The sequence below is a fragment of the Mesoplodon densirostris genome, chromosome 6, assembly GCF_025265405.1.
Source record: "Mesoplodon densirostris isolate mMesDen1 chromosome 6, mMesDen1 primary haplotype, whole genome shotgun sequence".
Classification (NCBI taxonomy): Eukaryota; Metazoa; Chordata; class Mammalia; order Artiodactyla; family Ziphiidae; genus Mesoplodon; species Mesoplodon densirostris.
Genome location: NC_082666.1, coordinates 132,790,723 through 132,796,142, shown reverse-complemented (window position 1 = coordinate 132,796,142; position 5,420 = coordinate 132,790,723). Strand labels below are relative to the sequence as shown.

Below are 5,420 nucleotides of genomic sequence, written 5' to 3'. Positions count from 1 at the left end.
CACCTCCCATTTTGGAAAGTTCTCTCCAGGTTCAGAAATGGACAATGTTGGTTCGAATCCCTGATCCTTCACTTCCCAGATACGAGAACTTAGACAAATTACTTGATATCACCAGGCTTTAATTTTCTCAGCGGTAACTACAGATAATAATAGTACCCCCTTCACAAGGTTGCTGAAGGGATTAAGGAGTCATATCCATGTAAAACACCACATTGAGCTCTTATTATTACACAGCATTCACGTCTCAAATTCACGTCCCACTTCCTCATAAAGGCTTCTCCGATGAGCCATGTTGGAAAGGATAGTTTCCTTCGCTCATTTCTTGGAGCACTTACTGTGCTCACGACCAATAGGGCCAGTCTACACGGCCTTGTGGTCTCGTGATCTGTGTACATATTTTCTCATCAGAACTAGAGCCAAAGTTTCTGGATGGCAGGGAGTGTGTCTTATGCAGTATCTAGCACGGTGTTATCCTGTAAATTTTTATTAAATCAAGAAGTCAAATGGATATTTTAATGAATTTGTTGAGTCAATCAAAGGTGTAGGTGGTCAGAAACCAGCAGTGATCTCAATCCATTACTCACATATCTGGAGAATTGGGGCTGGGATTCAGCTCCTGAGGACCCAGAGGCACCTGAGTGAGTGCCCAGCTGTGGGAATGAGAGGCCAAGGAGAGAGAAGCCCCAGGTCCACTTGGTCGTGTCAGGCCTTAGCTGAGAGAGAAGACGTTAACTCTGAATGAAGATTGAAATTTTAACTTATTGCACCAGACTGGATACAGTCGTCACTGAATCGAAACAAATTTTTAATGACTTCACATTGCTGGAGGCTTTTTGATATCCGAGGCTGACTGTAAGAATTTTTGTCCAAATGCAAGAGGAAGAGCCTGCCCAGAGAGTGGATCTGAACGGTCAGGTGGGTTTCACACCAGGAGGCCTGCTGCAAGGTACCAGGTTCATGAGCTGACTCAGTGTGGCCTTGGCCAGTGGAGCAGTGGTGAGAGATAGAAGTGTTTGCAGGGCGGGGAATGAGAGGGGTGACCTTCCCCTGACCCACGGTCTCATGGCCACCACCTCCATCTCTCCAGCTGCCTTGATTGCTGCAGAGGATGTGGTGGTTTCCGAGATGCTGGGCTTTTACTTCTCTCTCCCCCAGGTGACAACGTCCTGCCATCTCCCGTGAGCTCCCTCCCCAAGTCACTGCCCAGCTTTTGCTTCTTGGGCCTCACAGGCCAAGCCAGGAGCAAACCCTCCAACTGACCAGGCTCTCAGGGAAGTTCTGATTCTTCCAAACCTCTGTTAGATTGCTTTTATCCTAATGTTTCTATCAGGATGCAATTGCCAGTTGCCATGGTATTCTGTGCAAACAGAAGCTCTTTTATTCTGTGGGACGCTTTCATCACGCAGTGTCTGTCACAGAATGAATTGCTATTAGAACCAGTTTACAGGTTACACCTCTAGTTGGCAAGCCCTTGAGATTTTATTATGCGTGTTAGCCACACCTGATATCCATTTGAGACCCAGTGCTCACAAATTATTCCATGTGAAATTGTGAATTCTCAATTAGGTGCCGTTGATATCGGCTTGGGGAGGAAAAGGTACATTTTGAGGGCTGGCAGAGATAGGAACTAGGTAGACTGTTTTCCTTTAATGCCTAGGGATTTGGGAAATAATTACATAACCCAGGTTTCACTGTAGCATCATAGCAAACACTAGTTCAGTGGCCAAAGGTAGAAACTAAGTTGAGGATGGTTGTTTTGTCATCTCTCCAGATTCCATTTCTTTTTTTTTTTTTTTTTTTTTTTTTTTTTGCGGTACGCGGGCCTCTCACTGCTGTGGCCTCTCCCGTTGCAGAGCACAGGCTCCGGACGCGCAGGCCCAGCGGCCATGGCTCAGGGGCCCAGCCGCTCCGCAGCATGTGGGATCCTCCCGGACCAGGGCATGAACCCGTGTCCCCTGCATCGGCAGGCGGACTCTCAACCACTGCGCCACCAGGGAAGCCCTTCTTTTTTTTTAAATTGAAGTATAGTTGATGTACAATATTATACTGAACATGTTACAGGTGTACAGTATAGTGATTCACAATTTTTAAAGGTTATACTCCATTTATAATTATTATAAAATATTGGCTATAGGCCCTAGGCTGTATAATTATGTCCTTGTAACTTATTTTATACCAAATAGTTAGCACCTCTTACTCCCGTACCCCTATGTTGCCCTTCCCCACTTCTCTCTCCCCAGTGGTAACCACTAGTTTGTTCTCAATATCTGTGAGTACGTCTTTTTGTTATATTCACTAGTTTGTTGTATTTTTTTTAGATTCCACATATAAATGATATACAATGTTCGTCTTTCTGTCTGACTTATTTCACTTAGCATAATGCCTTCCAAGTCCATCCATGTTGCTGCAAAAGGGCAAAATTTCATTCTTTTTCATGGCTGAGTAATATTCCATCGTATATATGTACCATATCTTCTTTATCCATTCATCTGTCAATGGACATTTAGGTTGCTTCCATGTCTGGCTATTGTAAATTCTGCTGCTACGAACATTGGGGTGCATGTATCTTTTTGGATTAGTGTTTTTGTTTTTTTCAGATAAATCCCCAGGAATGAATTGCTGGGTCATTGTTCTATTTTTAGTTTTCTGAGAAACCTCCATACTATTCTTCACAGTGGCTGCACCAACTTACATTCCCACCAACAGGGCAGGACGGTTCCCTTTTCCTCATATCCTCATTAACATTTGTTATTTGTCCAGCTTCCTTTTCTTTGTTTTGGCTGTACCACTTGGCTTGTGGGATCTTAGTTCCCCAAACAGGGATTGAACCCAGGCCCTCTGCAGTGAAAGTGCAGAGGCCTAACCACTGGACTGCCAGGGAAGTGCTGAGCTTCCTTCTCATCTCTGCCTTCTCATTGCCTCTCCAGTCCCCACTGTCACCCAGTACTTCCCACTTCAGAGCCCTGAATTTGTAACTTCTGGGTAGTGTCCCCTTTCCAGACTCTCCTGTCCTTCAGTGATAATTTATCACTGCTAAGAGAACAGCTGGAAATACGACATATAAATCAAACTCAAGGTATTAGTGGGAGCTAATGGCTGAATGCATGGCACTGGGGCTTGAGAGACCTGTTTTTTTTTTCTCTCTTTTTGTAAAAATTTATTTATTTATTTATTCATTTTTGGCTGTGTCAGGTCTTGGTTGCTGCACGTGGGTTTTCTCTAGCTGTGGCAAGTGTTGGCTTCTCTTGTTGTGGCTCGTGGGCTCTAGGTGTGCAGGCTTCAGTAGTTGTGGAGCATGGGCTTAGTTGCTCCGTGGCATGTGGGATCTTCCTGGACCAGGGCTCGAAACCATGTCCTCTGCATTGGCAGGCAAATTCTTTTTTTTTTCGGCCGTGTTGGGTCTTTGTTGTTGCGCACGGGCTTTCTCTTGTTGCGGCGAGCCAGGGCTACTCTTGGTTGCGGTGCGCGGGCTTCTCATCGTGGTGGCTTCTCTTGTTGCGGAGCAGGGGCTCTAGGCATGCGGGCTTCAGTAGTTGTGGCACACGGGCTCCGTAGTTGTGGCTCGTGGGCTCTAGAATGCAGGCTCAGTAGCTGTGGCGCACGGGCTTAGTTGCTCCGTGGCACGTGGGATCTTCCCGGACCAGGGCTCAAACCCGTGTCGCCTGCATTGGCAGGCAGATTCTTAACCACTGCGCCACCAGGGAAGTCCCTCTCTCTCTTTTATTAATTGCAGTATAGTTGATTTACAATGCTGTGCCTATCTCTGCTGTACAGCAAAGTGACTCAGTTATACACATATATACATTCTTTTTTTCATATTCTCCATTATGGTTTATCATAGGATATTGACTATAGTTCCGTTTCCATTACGGTTTATCATAGGATACTGACTATAGTTCCATGTTCTACATTAGGACCTTGTGGTTTATCCACTCTAAATGTAATGGTTTGCATCTACTAACCCCAAACTCCCAGTCCATCCCTCCCCCTCCCCCTCTCCCTCTTGGTAACCACAAGTCTGTTCTCTATGCCTGTGAGTCTGTTTCTGTTTTGTAGGTAGGTTCATTTGTGCCATATTTTAGACTCCACATATGATATATGGCATTTGTCTTTCTCTTTCTGACTTACTTCACTTAGTATGATAACCTCTAGTTTCATCCATGTTGCTGCAAATGGCATGATTTCATTCTTTTTTATGGCTGAGTAATATTCCATTGTATGTGTGTATATATCTATCTCTCTATATATATATCGCTTCTTCTTTATCCACTCATCTGTTGATGGACACTTATGTTGCTTCCGTGTCTTCACTATTGTAAATAGTGCAGCTATGAACATAGGGGTGATGTATCTTCTTATAATTTTCCCCTGGTATATGCCCAGGAGTGGGATTGCTGGGTCGTATGGTAGTTCTATTTTCAGTTTTTTAAGGAACCTCCATACTGTTCTCCATATTGGCTGCACCAACTTACATTCCCACCAACACTGTAGGAGGGTTCCCTTTTCTCCACACCCTCTCCAGCATTTTGTTATTTGTAGACTTTCTAATGATGGCCATTCTGACTGGTGTGAAGTGGTACCTCATTGTAGTTTTGATTTGAATTTCTCTAATAATTAGTGTTGTTGAGCATCTTTTCATGTGCCTACTGGCCATCTGTATGTTTTCTTTGGAGAAATGTCTATTAAGGTCTTCTGCCCATTTTTGGATAGGGCTGTTGGTTTTTTTTTGCTGTTGAGTTGTATGAACTGTTTGTATATTTTGGGGATTAAGCCCTTGTTGGTCGCATCATTTGCAAATACTTTCTCCCATTCCGTAGGTTGTCTTTTCTTTTTTTTTTTTATGGTTTCCTTTGCTGTGCAAAATCTTGTAAGTTTGATTAGGTCTCATTTGTTTATTTTTTGTTTTTATTTCTATGGTCTTGGGAGACTGACCTAAGAAAACATCGGAACAAAAATATGCCATGCTTCAAAAATTTGTGCGTCATCTCTGCACAAGGGCCATGCTAATCTTCTCTGTATCATCTCCATTTTAGTATAAGTGTTGCTGAAGCGAGCACGGGAGACCTGCTTTTAAACTGTGATGGGAAAAATAAACTTTGCAAGATGCTAGTGGAGCAGGGGCCCCAGCGTGAGCCAACTCCCAAGATGTGTATTCTCATCGGGGATTTGTCTGGAGGAGAGTGGTGTCCGCGGAGCCTCGGGGAAGGATGGAAAGATGAGGGCAGCTTGATGGATCAGAGCACAGATTCCGCGGCCAGAGGACCTGCCTGGGGTCAGGTCCCCTGGCTCTACTGCCTACTGGCTGGTGACAATCTTGGACAAGCCGCTCTATCTCCTTTTACAGCTGGGGGGGGTTGGCAGTTGCATGCCTCTCAGGGGGTTTAAGTTGATCTGTGTAGCCCACTTCAAGCACAGTGTGG

General features: G+C 44.7%; 1 non-coding gene across 1 annotated transcript; it reads right to left on the bottom strand.

Moving 5' to 3' along the window:
• Positions 1 to 4,950: 4,950 nt before the first annotated feature.
• LOC132492872 (U6 spliceosomal RNA) lies at positions 4,951 to 5,057 on the bottom strand. Its single transcript, XR_009532924.1, has one exon. It is a non-coding gene; the product is annotated as a U6 spliceosomal RNA (small nuclear RNA).
• Between the last annotated feature and the right edge of the window lie 363 nt (positions 5,058 to 5,420).